The 18,015-nt window shown below is 38.3% G+C and overlaps 1 long non-coding RNA gene and 1 pseudogene across 1 annotated transcript; one reads left to right on the top strand and one right to left on the bottom strand.

Annotated features, from left to right (window-relative positions):
* Positions 1-18,015, bottom strand: part of LOC100026495 (zinc finger protein 850-like) — a 148,864-nt pseudogene that overhangs the window by 39,271 nt on the left and 91,578 nt on the right.
* LOC103095036 (uncharacterized) lies at positions 761-7,341 on the top strand. The gene is made up of 4 exons (XR_470543.3): positions 761-887; positions 1,845-1,934; positions 2,617-2,697; positions 5,035-7,341. It is a non-coding gene; the product is annotated as an uncharacterized LOC103095036 (long non-coding RNA).

Genomic DNA, 18,015 nt, shown 5'->3' with positions numbered 1-18,015 from the left:
TAAGAGCCAATTTCTGTTTCTCTAAAGGGCTTAAGGGCTTATAAAGAGAGAAAATAAATGAGAAGGTGGACTGTATGAGAAAGATTTAGGAAGAAATGCTCAGAACTGTGTGGTGTAACTGAGGACAGGCTTTCCTAAGAGAGCTGGGCCCCCTGAAAGTTGGGGGTTTTTCTCCAAAAAGAACATTTATTTTTTAGCCTATGTCTGAGAGGACAAGAAACAATTCCAAATCATGTGGGTACATCCTCATAGATATTCTCAAACATAGGAATGGAGGTCTGAGAAATACATTTCTAACTATGCACTGGTACTTTCATAAGGCAATAATAGGAGGTATAGGCCCAGGCAATAGAAACTTCCTTCCAACTGTACCTAAGGATATTAAATATGGGCTACCACTCAGTTGAGTATTAACAAATCGACATCTTCAAATAAGTCAGGAAGCAAAACAATCCCAAAAGACATATCAAGTCATGAAGAAAGAAGGTCCTTACTAGGAGCGACCACTTTCCCATAATTCTCCAGCATCACAGCTTTGTAAAGGCTCCTCTGAGAAGGGGACAAATTTGCCCATTCCTTCAGCATGAAGTACACAGTCACGTTCTCAAATGTGAACAATTCCTGAAACAACATATTTCTGCTGATCTAGAGAAAATCTCATCCCATCTGTGAGGACCAGTGGCAGCATGAGAGATCAGAGGAAAAAAGGGAGGTAATCTGCTGATTTACACAGCTCTAAATACAAGTGGGAGAGGCATATGGATAAAAGAGGAAGGAAAGAGATAGAACATGAAGGTACCTTTGCTGGAGAAGGGGAGAAGAATTCAGCAATGACAATCTATGAACCTCCTCACTGCCCCAGAACTTGGACTCAAGATTACATCTAGGTATGTATGATCATGTAACAGTGGTGTCTGCTTACTTCCACTTTCCTATGTCTGTTGTCTTCCTGTGCATTTGCTCCCCTTGCTACTAATCTGTGATCCCTGAACTTTGATTCCAAGTTCCACATTTCTGTTCTCCACATTTGGTGCTCCAAGCACAAATCCCTCAGCTCTTCTGCCTTTAACTTCCATTCGCCTTCTATCAACTGTTCCACCTCACCCTTCTCTAACCCCATCCTTCTGCTAGACCCTTTGGATCAGTAGTCCAGTGTCCTTCATTTGGCACTTAATTCTCATGCTCCATTTCTCTCACCCGCTAAAGTCAAAAGATGCTCTTTCTCACATTCACAGTTTCATTCTTTTCTGACCCAAGAGAAATAAAGGTTGACTGACTCAATGACCACAGTCCACCACTCTTTAAAAAAAAAAGTCATCTGATGTCCCTTTCTGCATTCAGATTAATTTAGATCACAGCTACCATCTACCCTAGCAGTATGTGCCACTTTTTTAATACTGAGCACTGTCCCAATCTAGGCCTTATTATTACATAACTGTCATCAGAAACTGCCTCAATTCAATTCAATACACATCCATTGTTTAGTCATTTGCCCCACTCTACCCCAAACTGCCATCTTCATTAGAATCATCAGTCACTCAATATCCCTTTTTTAAATTGACTCCCTCTCTAATCACAACTTTATTAACTAATAATAACACTGGCAACTTATTGATTTTGAGGTAATACAAAACTTTGAGGAAGTAAAATGACCTTGGTATGCCATTCCCCTACTAAAACCATTTCCTGGTTGCTATCCAGAGGGCAAAACACTAGCCTGGAATTCACTAGGTCCTTTACAACTTGACTCCAACCTACTTTTCCAGACATTTCACACCATCCTCTGAATTCTTGCTTTCTTTCACTAAACTCCCCTAATTGGACTTTCTGTCTTCTGCTTTCAGAGTATCAGCACTGGCCATCCATCTCCCATGACTAGAATATACTCCATCTTTATCAGCTGAAATTCTCATCTTACTTTAAGTTCCATTCAGGTATTATCTCCCTCCATGAAATGTTCCCCAAATACCCTTTAATTGAAAGTAATTTTTTTCTCTGTCAAATTCTCTTAGGATACTTTGTTGGGATCTCTTTTTCTCCTAACATTTTCCATTTGTCACATGTTTTTGCATATATGTTCTATTCTCTTCACTCCTCTAATAAACTGTAAACTCCCCACGGATAGGGACCATTATTTTCCCTCTACTTTATATCCTAGCATCAAGTATAATACTTAACACATAGCAGGCACTATTAATTTAAGTTAGTTGACTTGACTTAGAAAAAAGAATCAGAATCCAAAATGATTTTTACAAGCTACAATGATAAGATGAATCTAATAAAAGTTAACAGAGAGAAATATAAATTCCTACATTGGGGGAAGGAATAAAAAAAATCAATGATTTAAGTACAAGATAGGGGAAACAATTCAATAATGGTTCATGTGCCTCTACATTTCCTCCTTAAGCCTATGAATCCTTGTCTAACACATTACTAATTGAGTTTATAGAATCATAAAGCTGGAAGGAACCGTACAGTTCATCTTGTCTAACTTTCCACCTTGAAGAAGCCAAGATCATGCTCAGGGAACACAAAAGAACTTAGGAAGGAGAAGGTAATGAAAAGCCATTCACTTAAAGTAAACAGGATAACTTCCCTTTTTTCTTTCCTTCACAGATGGTGTAGTGAAGAATCCTAGACTTAGTGTCAGTAGACCTAGGTTCCAATCCAATCCAGGTTCTGAGACTTACTAACCATGTGAGTATTTGCTTCTCAGATCCTTAGTTTCCTTACATGTAAGATACGTATAGTAACTTACCTTATAAGAGTGAAGAAAGCAGTTTGTAAAATTTAATAGCTCACATATAAATAATATTTTATTATTATTTTCCTCTTCCAATATCTTCTTTTCTTCCTTCTATGCCTGCTCCCAAATAGTAATCCTTATGAAGGATGCTAAGGGAGATATCTCTGTATTAGGAAAACAGGGTTTATCAGTTCCATTTTCTCCACAAAGCTCACCTGGAGGTTGGTTGTTAACAGTGTTGCTGCACTAACCCACCCAGGAAGTTCTGAGGATGCCATGAACTGCCTTACTCCTACAGTGACTATTTTGGGGGCATCAAACACTCTTTGGGCAGCATGAGGCAGACAAAAGAACAGAGATTACATATGAAGTCGTGAATTGTAAACAATGTAAGTTACAAGTGAAGCTAGGTATTGGAGAAAGATTATAGATTCTAATGGTCCAGGGATGGGGATAATGACTACTGATATTTATATGAAATTTTATGGTTTGCAAAACATTTTATGCATCTTTCTTGTGCCTAATAATTTTGTCATGTGAAGATGGGATTAACTCTCCCCTTGTCTACTTTTAAATTTACTCAACAAAAGCAATACGCTTCTACTTAACCCTAAAGTAGAGGAAGTCCACAAACTACTTACTAAAGGGGTTTGTACCTCTAGAAGCAACCAACGGCCCCCTGGGCAATCCCAAGCAAATTTAAAGACTACAGTTGGCCCCCTAAGGTAAAGGAAGGAACAGGAAGTGATGTGAAGAAGAGCCTTTAAAAGTGGCTGAAACTTCCTGTCAGGAGGTCTTCAAGCTTTTTTTAGAGACTCTGGAGGCTGGTGGAGGACCTTCCTCAGTGTGGACTTGGGATTCTAGCATTTAGTAAGACTACTCTTGGATCTTCCCCTTTGGACTACAGCTTGAGAGTGAAAAGCTGACTCCTTTACTGCCTTCTGGAGAGATTAGTTTCTGGAAGAGACCAGGTTATTCACCACTGGGTCCTCCAGCTAAATGACCTTCTGGATGTGGGCCCTCTGGTGGAGAACTAATGAACCCAGCCTGAGTTGAGCCAGGCAGTGGAGAAACATTTAAGGTGATAAGCTAGACTGCTTATTCTACCCTCTTTCACATTTCTCTACTCCTTCCCTCTATTTTGTAAATAAAACTGCTAAATAAAAAGTCATTTTGACTTGAGTTGTAATATCAGTGACCACATTCTCTTATATTTAGTCAAACCATATTAATTTATCCCCATACAGTCGATACAAATGGCATTATTATACCCATTTTACAGATTAGGAACCTGAGGTTAAGTAACAAAGTCCTATATCTGGTAAGCATCAGAAATGGAAGCTGAACATGTCTTCTCAAATTCCAAGTCTATTGCTCTTGCCATTACAATATGAGAGAAGAGAACTGTAGAAGAATCATAGAATTTAAAGCTGGAAGGGAATCATACAGCCTCTTACCATTCCATCTCTCTATATGTCTGACTCTTTCTAAACCCATTCTTAGTTCTCATCTTAATTTCCAGTCACTCTAACCTTTAGCACTCCTCTAGGCTATCACTCATGTTCTGGTTCACCTTCCTCTCTTCCCAAACTCCAATATATCTATCACTCAGTTGCCAAAATAATATTTCTAAAGCCCAAGTCTGACCATCTCACTCTGCTGCTCATTAAATCTGTATCTCCCTTATTCCCTATGTGATCAGATACAAATAACTTTTGTTTGGCATTTAAAGCTCTTTACAACTTGGCTCCAACTCTTCCTGCCTTATTATAATTATAATAAGTTATAATTTAATAAAACAATAAAATTTATTAAATTTATTTAAATTGTTTAATAAATTTATTAAATACAATTTAATTAAATAATAAAAATATAAAATTATGATTATAATAAAAATATTATATATTGCCCTCATGTGCACTTGTCTCCTTGGGGCTCCTAATATGACATTCCATCTTCCATCTCCATACTTTTTACCCAGGTTGTTTTCCATGCCTGGAATGCACTCTTATGTCATTTCTTTTCTTCCAAGTCCAACTCAGATACCACCCCTACATGAGGCCTTTCCCAGTTCCCCCAATTGGAAATGAACTAAGATGTGTTCATGTCTCTCCCTAGAGATTAATTCCTTGAGAACAGAGGCCACTTCATTTTACACAGTTCTTAATAAGTCTTTGTTGACTCTGATGCAAGTTTCTCTTTACAAAATAGAAAACTGAGACCCTGAGAAGTCAAGCAATGTTGCCAAAGTCAAATTGCTTTTATCATCCACATCATATCATCCACAGGGTTCCAGGCTTCATATATGGGAAGAAAAAGGACAACACGATTACAAAGACCAGGAGTCACACTTGGTTAGAGAAGCTAGCCAGAACCCAGGGTATCTGCTCATCTGAGGTTAGTCATCCACAGAAAACCTGTGCAGAAACAAGAGGAGAACCTGAGAAATGCTGACTGGAAAGATGCAAGGGCCACCTGGATGCCTATAGCATGAACCAACCTGAGAGGTGGGTAAAAACACATGTCCTAGGGAGCTATTGAAAAACTCATTGAAATGGTGTGATAGCAAAATGCAAATGGGTCCTTTGGGGGTCTAGAGAAAAATAAGAAGGGCACTGTATAGAACAGAGAGTGCCCAATCCAAGGCACAAGAACATCCTGGTTCACTGACATGATTTGCCATTGCTGAAGGATGTGCTCAAATAATCAGGGCTTAATGGCATCATGCTTAAAATAATCCAACTCCCACAGCTTAGACTCAGCATTTACTAGTTTTATGAGTCTTTTGCCTCCTTTCCCCCTATTAGATTCTCCCTGGTATCTTGGGATCAAACTTACCCATGTAAATGATTTATTCCCCTTACTCCTCCTTAGTAATCAGTAAACACCTAGAAGGCAGGCACAATTTTATTTTTACTTTGGTGTGAACAAAGTTCACTTCTATACCTTACTTGCAATGGGCACTTAAATGTGGCTGACCTGAATTGAGAACCTTCCCACCATATTATCTCCGTCTTCTAAAACACAGTAACTTCACTGGCATATCTGCCTCCAGAATTTCTCTGTCTTAATATTCTTTATGATAATACATGTATAACCCAGATCAAATTGGCTGCCAGCATCAGGAGGAGGAGGAACAAAAGGGAAAGAGGGAGATAAGATCAATCATATAACTTAAGAAAACTTGTGTGGAAATCTGTTGTTACTAATTAGTAAAAAAAATAGTGAATTAATATGCATTAGGCCAGTGTTGGCAAATCTTTTAGAGATCCTGTGCCCAAACTGTACCTTTAAACCACCTGTGAGCCCCTCACATTATTGCAAAGAGTGTGGAAGGAGGAAGTCCTTGTACTGATCTGTTGGACAGAGGGACAGAACATGTGAAAATTGTCCTCAGGTGTGGTGGAGAGGGAGAACAGAGCAGCCCCCTCCAGCACACCAGGGCATGTGTGCCACATCTTTGCCAACACAGCTTTAAGATAAGATTAGGTATGTTAATTAGGCATTAAATCTTTACAAATATAGATTATAATAACTTGTCTCAAATAGCAGAGGAGGGGAAACAATTGGCACTTAAAAAAAACCCCTAACTTTCTCTTAGTATCATTTTTTTGTTTAAACCCTTACCTTCCATCTTAGAATCAATACTGTGTGTTGGTTCTAAGGCAGAAGAGTGGTAAGAGCTAGGCAATGGGGATCAAGTGACTTACCCAGGATTAATGTCTGAGGCCAGATTTGGACCCAGGACCTCCCATCTCTAGGCCTGGCTCTCAATCTACTGAGCCACCCAGCTGCCCCAGTATAATTTCTAATATTGAAGAGTGGTAAAGGGTAGGCAATGGGGATTAAGTGGCTTGCTCAGCCTACACAGCTAGGAAGTGTCTGAGGCCAAACTGGAAATTAGGACCTCCCAACTCTGGGCCTGGCATGCAACAATTGCCACTTTAACATAGGTTACCTAAGTACAGTTATAAAATGCACTTTTAACATAAGAAACATTGCTATGAATCTACTCATAAGCATCAATATAACCATTTCTTTTACTGAGAAAATATACCACTGAGGTCTCACACCTTCCAAAATGTATCAGAAGGAACATTCTAAATGACTAAATTTTTATTTAAAAGAATTTAAGATCTTGATCACAGTCCAGCATTTTATAAATGCACACACACTCCCCTATACCCATGAGAATTTAACACCAGCTTGTACCTCTTTTCTTTCTCTTGGGATCCTAAGATAAGAGGGTTGTGTGTGCAAGTGTGTGTGTGTGTGTGTGTGTGTGTGTGTGTGTGTGTGTGTGTGTGTGTGTGTGTGTGTGTGTGCAGCTAGAGGCCTCCAGGCTCTCTGGTACCTAGAAGACATTTATCCCACTCCCAACTATGGAAAGGTCTCAGAAAAGTGATGTCTCAAGGAGCATAAAATTGGATTGGAGAAAGGGAAGTCATTCTTTTTTTGCCTTGGAAGCATGGTAAGCAGAAGAGGCTAGGTGAGCCCTGGTGTGCATGTGGTGTGATCCTGCAACGGGCCTGGGGGAGGCAGGCAGGAGAGTGCCAACCTGGGTAAGCACTGGCTAGGGGAGGAGAGTATCAAAGGGAAAGGCCAGCCACATGTGGCTGGTGCCTTTTCTTTCTCTGACCTGCTTTTAAAATTATTTACCAAACAGTCTCCAGAGAATTTTAATCTCAACAGTTTCTCTCAAAGCAATTTATAACTGATGTTTCTTTACATAATGGTCCAAAGTTATTTTCCTTTTGAGTAGAAGTATGTTGTCTTTAGAGATATAGACAGCTATTAATTTTCTAACCAAATGAAAATTAGTATTGTATTAAATAGTGATGCATACCACTTATATGGATTATTAGCAATACTTAATCTTACAAACTTAAGTAACATCCCTGCAATTTTCAAGACTATCCAATATTGCTAAATCTCCTTGAATGGTTTAAGGACATACCAATTTGTGGGCTCTTAACTTTACTAGACAGGTAGCAAGTTTTTTGGATCTTTGTATCTTCATTACTTAATATGGTACACTGCCCATTTTATGCACTTGATAATGAACTTAAAAGAAAGAACTCTAGGAAGCCATTAGAATTTTTATTTGGCATAATGTCAGTCACAGGGCTGGGTAGAATGAATCATTTCTAGTATGTATTCGCTGTCCCCATGCATTGGGCCAATATTTATTATGAGGCACCAATCAATTGGATGCTATACATCCTAAATGTGAAATTGCGCATAGTTTTCTTATGTTATCTGCTCTAGCTCATCTCTTTCTAGCCATTCTCGTTGGATGTGCAATCATTTAATACAGCATCATTTTTGTCCTAGCAAAATTATTTGCTTGAAGGACAATCAACTGTTCAGGATTGCCTGAATCAGGTCTTCTGCTGTTTTTCCATTTCTCTACTCTTGCCTCAAATTCAGCTCTGACAATAAGCTAAGTGTTTCCCGCCCACCACCATGGGGTTTTGTGCTTCTGTTTTAAAAAAAAGGACAAGATAAGTGAAGTGAGCACAGATTTATTGTGGGAAAGCTAGAGATTAACCCTGGGCCAGGAAAGGATGCTCCCTCAAGAACAACAGGCTCTGATCATTATCTTTAAAAATAGAAAAAATGTATTAAGTTGAATGCAAGTTGAATGACCAGAAGGCAGGTGCAGGTGCAGATGAGCCTCAATAAAGAGAAATGGTTCAGGATTTTTATACCTTATAGGGACAGGGACTACGTGACCAGAAATGGAGGTGGGGGCTGGTATACAGGTTCAAGAAGAAAAACACAGGTGTCCCTGACCACAAAGTGTAAAAGGGAGGTAGGGGTGGTGTACAGGTGTATGAATATAAAAAGAACAGGTGTCACTGACCACAAAGGGTGAATTGCATATCACAGGGAATTAACTGATGTTTGAGATACAAACAGAAGATACACATCTGTGCTTATCAGGAAGCTAGGGGAATGCTGAGGAAATATGTCTCTGGGAGACTCCTTTTATCATACAGTTCCTTCAGTTGCTTTCCCTTGGGCTTCCTCTAGCCAGCATTGCAGGGGAGAATGAATGAGGAATTCCGGGGGCAGCTGGGTGGCTTAGTGGATTGAGAGTCAGCCCTAGAGACAGGAGGTCCTAGGTTCAAATCTGTCCTCAGACACTTCCCAGCTATGTGACCCTGGGCAAGTCACTTGACCCTCATTGCCTAGCCCTTACCACTCTTCTGCCCTTGGTAAGGGTTAAAAAAAAAAAAAGAATGAGGAATTCTCATTACTCATTGAATGAGATGAGATGAGAAGAAGGAGTAATTCCTCACAGTCTCTTTGACCTGCGATTCAGGGTAAACAGAGGACCTACTCCCATATCAGAATGGAGGAATATCAGAGCATATTAAAAAAAATAATATTACTGAAAGGGTCTCCAGCCTCTTCTAGAGGAATCTCTTAATAAGAGGAAGAAGGTTGACAGTATTATCCCATAATCCTGCCAGATTGGACTTTATTTCCTGAACTCATTCCACTCTTTCCTGCTACTGTGCATTTATGCACCATTACTCAACATTTCGAATATGCTCCCCATTTCCCATTTTCATTTGGAGTCAGAGGACCCAAGTTTGAATTTGTCTCTGATACTACCTGTATCACCTTATCACTGAAATTCTCTTGGACTAATTTTCTCAATCATAAGATGAAGCAGAATGTCTCTGGACACAGATTGGGTCTTGGAGTCAGCAAACTGGTCAATAAGCATTTATTAAACAACTATGCAAAGCCCAAAGCCAACAAGATCTATAATCAGGAAGATCTGAGTTCATTTGGCCTGTACCCCAATGTTTTCTGGTTAAAAAGCCTCATGTAGCCCAATTAAGAAGGGGAGCCTGTTTTAAATTTCAAAGACCTTTTGTTCACCCTTTACCTAAAGACTCTAGGACAAGTCTGGGAAAAGAATTGATAAGACACAAAGGCCCCTAATTTAAGAGTAATAAACAACTCAGTTGCTTCTTTAGGTCTTAGGAAAGTTACTGTCTTACCTTACAGAGTTACCCCATTTGATTTAGATTATAAATCAAGGCTCAAGGCAAGAGCCTGACAGGATCTTATGTATGGCCTGTCTGTGCCTTAGCCAATTCACACTTCTGTAGTGCGCACTTTTATGAGAAGAATAAACTGCTTTTCTTTACTCTTATTTTCTGACTCCAGTTTCCTAACTGAAATAAGGGATGGGTGGTCATCTTTATCCCTCTCCAGTGGTGCCTGGCAGGTACTGTTGTGTGACCTAGAACAACTCAAACTCTCAGTGCCTCCAAGTCATTCTCTAAGCCTGTAGCTGTCAGAGCAGAGGCCAACTTGTGTGAACACAGGGAGTTCTATATAGCAATGAATTCATAGGTCAAAATTTAAAAATAAACAAACAGGAAACTAGCTGATCTCTGAGGTCCATTGAGCTCTAAATCTATAACAATTCTATTGTGTGGGATGAGATTCAGTGTGTAATTCTCAGTGTAGTATTTGGCTTGTAGTTCTCTAAGTTTTAAGGTCCTTGAGTATTACTATTCCTTAAACTAAAACCACATCTCCACACCCCATAAAATTTTTAGTTTTTTCTGACCTATTTTCAAAAACCTTAAGAAAGGTTTATCTATTGCCTGGGAAACACGCCAACTCTAGGAAGAGGGTCAAGATAAGAAGGAACAGGGTTTTTCAATTGTATCTTTATTGTCCCAGGCTGAAAATCCCATGATAGTCACAGGTTTTTTGATTATGGGGGTCTTTTTGGGGTACATAATGATGAAAACCATGAGCTCAACTGTAAACATCACAGCCCTCACTTGTACAGGATTGGACAGAAGGAAGGAAGAGAATCTTATGTCAATATTATAAAAGTTTGTGCTTACACAGAGAAAGGACATTTTTGCCCCAGTAAAACAGCTTGTATGGACAGAATCCCTTTTCCTTTCCTTTCCATCTCCCTCTCTCACTTCCCCACTGTAAGATCAGGTCCCAGATTTCAGCCCAGTATAGTCACCTCCATGTCATATGGCCCCTTACCAAGCACCAGCCTAGAGAATCAGTCTGTTCAAGAGAGGAAGTAAAAAGACTTCTCCTTCTTGAGCTTACATTACACCACTATCTCCTCCCTTCCTGGCAGTGTGCATGTTGATGCTCATGGTGATGCTGCTGCTCACACTAATACCAGGGGTAGTGAGGGCTAAACTCTCCTTGGGATCAATTTCCCCTAAATAATTTACTTCATACAATTGCCACAGGAGATCCACTTAACATATTAGGGGACTTTCTGTGCTTTCCCTTGACATAACGGTGGAGTGCTCATTTTTTTGCCTTTACTATGTGACCAATCCATGCTCTTTCCTGTCATGTATTTCTCTGATGACTTCATTTACTCATGTTCAAAGTTCTTCATTTACTGTTATAGTATGCGGTGTCCATCCATCCATCCTGTACCTTTCTAATGCCCTAGGTGTCATATTTAGTTTTAGATAACTGTTCACATAGTCATTTTATAACACTAGTAGAATATTGGTTTTGAAAAAGATGGGTCTTTATTTCTGGGAGAAATTTGAGGTCATCAAAGGAATCTTGCAATTTCCTGAAGGCACTCAAACCAACTTTCCTCATTTAATTCTGCGGTCAACTTTGTATTTGTATTGCTTGTCCCAGACATACATATAAAAGGACAACCTCCAAAGATTGAACAATTGCATGTCAAAATCTGGGCAAGAGACATTCTTTATTCACTTGGCATTTCCTAGTGAATGAATGATCTCCCTGTTTTTTGCTTCACATGAAGGATATGGTTAGAGGGCTATTTAACAAAATTATTAGTACTTTATAACTTTGAAGAAATCTTAAATTATTTTGATGTATAGCTAGGAGATATTTTGCTGGACTACAAGCCTTTAGGATGGTGTTTTGTTCTACTAAATTTAAACTCTTACATTGATATTTTTATATCATTGTCATTTCCTAAAATCTCTTCCCTCCAAAGGATGTGTCCCCTTGTAGAAAAAGTATGGCTAATTAAAACAAACCAACACACTAGTCATGTCAAATAATGTAGGCTTCATTTAGCATCCATTATCCACAAATTCTGCTATTAGGATGAATACTTAGCAATTTTTATGCTTTTCAAAATTGTTTTTACAGTATTGTAGACAATGAATAAGTTTTTCTAATAATTTCACTCTGCATCAGTTCATACAAATCTCCTGATGTTTCTTCCAATTCTTTATGACTGTTTCTTATAGAACATTACCCTATGTTCTCATAACTTTCTGGAATAAAAATCCTCTACTCCATATAAAGAGATAGACATAGTAACAGAAATCTGATTAAGACAAAAAAGGGAAAGGTATTAATATGGACTTACAGTTACCTCATGGACTAAGATTGATTTTTAAATGTACAGACACAGAAATGAAGGCAGTTAACAGAGATGAATATAAAAGTATGGTATGGTTTTTAAAAATTGGATCAGGAGTAAATAAAGCTCAGTCAGCTGATGTTGGCAAGGAAAGATAAGGACAAAAATCATTATTTTTAAAAGCTACATGTGGTAACGGTGAAGAAGCAATGACTCCCTATTGCAAAGGATAATTTTAGCATTTTGACTTAAAATCTAAATTAAGTGGTTGCCAGGGAAAATCCCAAATAATAAAATACCCAAGTTAGCTGGAAAATATGGTGATTTTAATTAATATAGAGAGAAGGAATTAAGGAGAAGAGAGAGGGAAAACTCTGGTTTCTAGTTAGAATTTCTTTTTTTTTTCTAGTTAGAATTTCTAAGTCCCAGTCAGGGGGAGAGAGTCTCAAGAAGTTTGGGCCCTTCCTGGAGGCTTCCTGCCTCCAGAAATGCAGGGTAATTAAGTCAGCTTTCACTCACCAATGGTGACAGTCTTAAAGAAGTCTGGGTGTTGGTTTTCCAGTCACTCCTCTGAGTCAGTGCTCAGAATGTCTGAACAAATGTATATTCTCCAAATAAATGAATGTCCCAATCTGAACTTTATAGACCTTTCGCTCTTGTGTCTCCTCCTCTAAATTTTCACATCTATCAATCACATCAGACACTTTTCTCTAGGACTGCCCATACTTTTAGTTCTCACCTTCTTTGATTAGATTTTTGAGTTACTTAACACTTCTTTGTTAAGTTCACCTTTTGTTAGTTACTTGACCTTTTTGTGATTAATTTAACCGTTATAGTTACTTAACACCGTTTTGTATTAAGATCTAAAATAGACTTAGCTTTATAATCTAGCTTTACTAAAAGGTGAGAACTAAGTATCTTAAATGTTCAATCAGGAGATTACAACTTTATCTTCCCCTAAAGTATGTCTATGTAGGGTGGAGTAATGTAAAGTACTACAAGACATTCTTGATTCTGTTAAAGAGGGTGTCTTCATTGTTACAATCAGGAGATAGCTAAATCAAATCTTCTAGTCTGAGTAGGGTGGAATAGTTTTAAAATTCACACTATACAGAGTAGAGTGGAATAGTTTTAAAATTCACACTATTCAGAGTAGAGGAGATGATGCTAATGCATAATGAATAGAAGGCAGAAATATTTAAATCTTATGTTTCTTCTGTTTCCTTTGCTAGAGAATGATTACTGGACTAAAAAGGTCAGAACAAAAAAGTAGTCTTCATAATATATAAGCCAATAAGTTTGATTTGATTCTTGGCAAAATTCTAAAAGATTAAAGAAAAGATTAATGAAAAAGGAAGTAGGGATCATAAAGAGCCAGTTATAGCTTTAAGTATATGCCATGCTACATTCATGAAATTTTCTTCTTGATGGAGTTACTTAGTGAAAATTTAGAGGAGGAGACACAAGAGAGGTAAAATAGGGAGGGAGGTAGGAAGACATAGGTTCAGTCCTATTTCTAATGTAATGGTTATGTGACTTTGGGCTAGTCTCTGAACTTCTCAGTTTTTGAGGCAATTAAGACACAATTACAGAGACAGGGTCACTCTGGATAGGTAGGAGCTTTCTTATTTGGGAGTTCAATTCCCTATATGGATGCTAGATTAGGGGAGTACAGTAAATGTAGCAACTTCAAAATACCTGCTTTAAGTCTTTCATTTTATCCTCATGAACAAGATGAGGATATTGTAAATAATAGACTCGAATACAGGACTACAATCCCCACAAGCCTTTGCTCCACTTCCCCAAAATGCTTTGTAATCTCACGGGAATTCTGAGGTGGGCCGAGATCAAGGAAGGATTTAAGCTGGTGGCAAAGGTCTTGTCTTCTCTCTTGGACTTCCATTTTGGGGCAGAGGTGTCGCTTCCATGATGTGAGGTTATTTTGTCTAGGCCTCTGGCCTAGGCACATGTTTCTTACTGGTATATTCTTTAATCCTTAATTTTCAATAAACCTCTAAAAAATATAATACTCCTTGCAGAGAGAAACTAATTTCTACCTGCCTCAGTCTCCCCATATTCCCTAAATTTTAATCTTTACAGTTTGGCGACCTAATGAGGGAAAAAAACCCTCTCAATCTTCTGATTTCTTTTCTGATCTTTAGTTCAGCTTTTAATTTGAACCATATTACTCTAGCCGAGTTTTTTTTTTTTACCCTTGCAAAGCTGCTGCTCCTTCAGTTCCAGCCAGTAGATAGCTCACAGGCTCAGTCCCGACCCGGCTCAGCCGCTTTTGCCTGCGGGTGTTCAGCCCCCCATCCAGACCTGTTGCGTTTTTGCTGCCCACCTAGCCCCTAGCTGCTAAGTTCTGCCTGCCTGCTTCTGCTCCTGCTCCTGGACTCTCACCTGGTGCCCGAGCTCCTGGCCTGTTTGTCTGCACTCCGGCTCCCGGCCCTACCAACCCTGGCAGTATGTCTCTCACCCATCTGGCCTCCGACCCAGAGCTTATCACCCAGATCCTTGGAGCAGATCGATCAGGACTCATTTCGACCAGCTGGTAACAGTATTGGCCACGTGGGCGGATGGGAGAGACTAGAGGGAAAGGAGAACGGGCAATTTTCCCTTAGGCTAAGCCTCTGAGCAAATGGGGGTGTATTGGCTCCACGTAGGTGGCCTGGGCTCCACTTGGACTGGGGCAGGAGGAAGGATCATATCAGGGGAGAGGGGAAGGAGAGACTAGAGAGAAAAAACAGATTTTTTCAAACAAAAACTTAAAAAAGCAATGGGCTATGTAAAAAGATACTTTTTGACTGTTCTGGTAATAGCATTAACTTCACTTGCGTGTCAGGGAGAAGATTCAACTAACTTTGAAGGGGAAAATGGGTGGCCCAGCGAACTGGAAGCCAGGCCCAGAGACGGGAAGTCTCTAGTTAAAATCTGGCCTCAGATGCTTCCCAGCTATGGGGCCCTGGACGGGTCCCTTGAACCCCATAGCCTAGCCTTTACTACTCTACCTTCGGACGATAGACATTTAAATGGATAATTAAAAACAAACAAAAAAAAACCCCAAGGAACTTTGAAGAGACTAAATGCTTTTTTTGAGGCATTTCAGAATCCAATGGTTTATAAAAATCTCTGTATTCTATTGCATTTTTTGTTATGGTTTAACTTTTTAAGTTCATATATTACTGGATTCAATATTATTCTCCTTGAACTGAAGGTTGATTGAATTTATTTTGAATGTACTGAGTTTTGAAATTTTGTTGTTTTTCCCCTATAACTGTGCTGAACAAATATTATTGTAATTAAGCCCATATACGAAAAAAACAGCCTTTCTATTTTGACTTTGTAAATTATCACATGGATGGACTTCAGGACTGGTTATGATTGTATTAACAATCTTGGAAAAATTGAATGTGCTAAATATCTCAAATGATTTTAAGGGTTTTTTAAATATGATTTTTGTAATTTTTTTTAACAATCTCTAGTTATTTTTGCCTGCCCCTACCACGAGGTAAGGCCAATAGTAGCTGAAGTGAAATACATTTTATAAACCCCAACCTTCCCACATTTCTAAATATGTGAATGGAATTTGGGCAGTTAATCTCAGGGCACTTGTATCCCTATAAGCCTCCAAAAAAGGAGCATTTTTATTTATACTCTTCAGCTCACTACTTTACTTGCACCAGAATGATATACAGATCTCTTGATTATTTTCTTAATCCAAGATGAGTTTTACTTTGTTTTAAAAAATATGTTTAAATACCAAGGTTGAAGGATTGCTATGTTTGTAAAAATTGTGACAAATGTCCATCAATTCATAGGTTTTAAAAATGTCATACAGCAACTTATGTGAAATATGAAAGTGTGTTTGTTTGCTATTGTAATTAATTGGGCTATTGAGAATTTTGGGGATTTTGATATCTACATATTTGTACTACTGTGTTTTTAAAGATGAAAAAAATGTTACCTCTCTCAATTCATTTGCCTTCTACTCACAGTGATCATGGCCAGATATTAAGAGGAAATGGATCTCATTTTTGGTGAGAAAGTCTTGCATTTTATATTTTCTTAGCTGACACAGAGTGTCAATGATTATAAGCTATATTTTTGAATTTTCTTAAAAGCTCTTTCATTATTATATTTTTCTTGTATGTGCAATATACTTTTTTTAGGTTTTATTTTTTTTCTCTCCTTTTTATATTTGAAGCACATGTCACCAGCATTAAGATTTTCTTTAACCTTTTGATTTTTCAGTACTACAAGTGTAAGATACATTTGTCAGAGAATGCCCTAAAAGGCTTGTGACTATAAAAATGATGCCACTAATTATTTAAATAAATTATGGGACTTTGCTTAATGATTCTGTCTGATTCCAGGACAAGATATACACACAAGAGCCATTGCACAGAGCCAAAGAAAGGCCAATCCAGGATGGATTGATGCACGTCTAGGCCAATACAAAGGTCTTGAACCTAGTGTGAAGACTCGAGGTTACTATGTTTAACATGTGTTAAGACATAAGCTTTCCTTGTGTCCACACTCACTCTGAAGATACAGACGAGTATCCCCAAAACCTTGGCTCCTACTTGGCTTCTATAATCTGGTCCCTTTCTTTTCTGCCTCTCATAGTGTGGTACCTTTCTGTAGTCCTGGCTATTGACTGGGTAAATGCATCATTACTTAGATCATTTTGATTGGGCCCTGAATGAAGGACCTGTTATACATTTATTTTTCTTCTACTTGGAAATTTTACACATAAGACTTTGATAGTCTATATTTTCATCCAGAAATTTTTCTTTTCTTTTTGATTTTTCTGATGTCTTTTTAATATCTCTTGCCAATTGATTCATATACCTCATACCTCAGCCATGTATCCCTAACTGATTCTGTATCTTTCAATCACCCACAAAATGGGGAAATGTAAAAAAATATTATTGTAAATTGCAAAGTTTAAATTCCTTTTGAGAAGAATTTTAGGTAAAGAAGATGCTACGTCTCTGAATCCAGAAACTGAACTGTTGGAGAAGCCACCATGAAGAAGCCTCCAGACCACAAGCTACACAAGATCAAAATGAACTTTGGGTGTGGTTGATTGAACATTTATTTGTATGTATACTTTCATGCCAAAGGGGACTGCCCCCTAACGGGCTTTTTGTCAATGCGTTCAGCAATTATTGTTTTTATTCTTTTTTTTCTTTTTTTCTCTTATCCTCACATTACTGTAATCTTTTAAGTTGATTATGTTTTTATAATCCTTTTGGGGAAAAATTAATTTTTCCAAAAATGATCACACAGGGAAATGTAAATAATAGACTCGAATACAGGACTACAATCCCCACAAGCCTTTGCTCCACTTCCCCAAAATGCTTTGTAATCTCATGGGAATTCTGAGGTGGGCCGAGATCAAGGAAGGATTTAAGCTGGTGGCAAAGGTCTTGTCTTCTCTCTTGGACTTCCATTTTGGGGCAGAGGTGTCTCTTCCATGATGTGAGGTTATTTTGTCTAGGCCTCTGGCCTAGGCACATGTTTCTTACTGGTATGTTCTTTAATCCTTAATCTTCAATAAACCTCTAAAAAATATAATACTCCTTGCAGAGAGAAACTAATTTCTACCTGCCTCAGTCTCCCCATATTCCCTAAATTTTAATCTTTACAATATCCATCCATTTATCCAGGGAAAATTCCCTGACATGATTACAAAATTTCCCCCAACTCCTCTATTAAATAAATATTTATTAAATTCCTACTCATGTTCAGAATCCCAAACTTAATTTCAAAAGTTACAAGGATAGAAGCTACAGACAAATAGGTATGGGTAAATATGAGGAATGTGGGTCCTTTCCACTACCTCCCAACCCCTAATCAAGGAAGATCAGGAAAAGACTCATGGAAGAGGCAA

Source organism: Monodelphis domestica, chromosome 7 (genome assembly GCF_027887165.1).
Source record: "Monodelphis domestica isolate mMonDom1 chromosome 7, mMonDom1.pri, whole genome shotgun sequence".
Classification (NCBI taxonomy): Eukaryota; Metazoa; Chordata; class Mammalia; order Didelphimorphia; family Didelphidae; genus Monodelphis; species Monodelphis domestica.
Note: the sequence above shows the minus strand (reverse complement) of the source record. Positions and strands in the feature narration are given on the sequence as shown.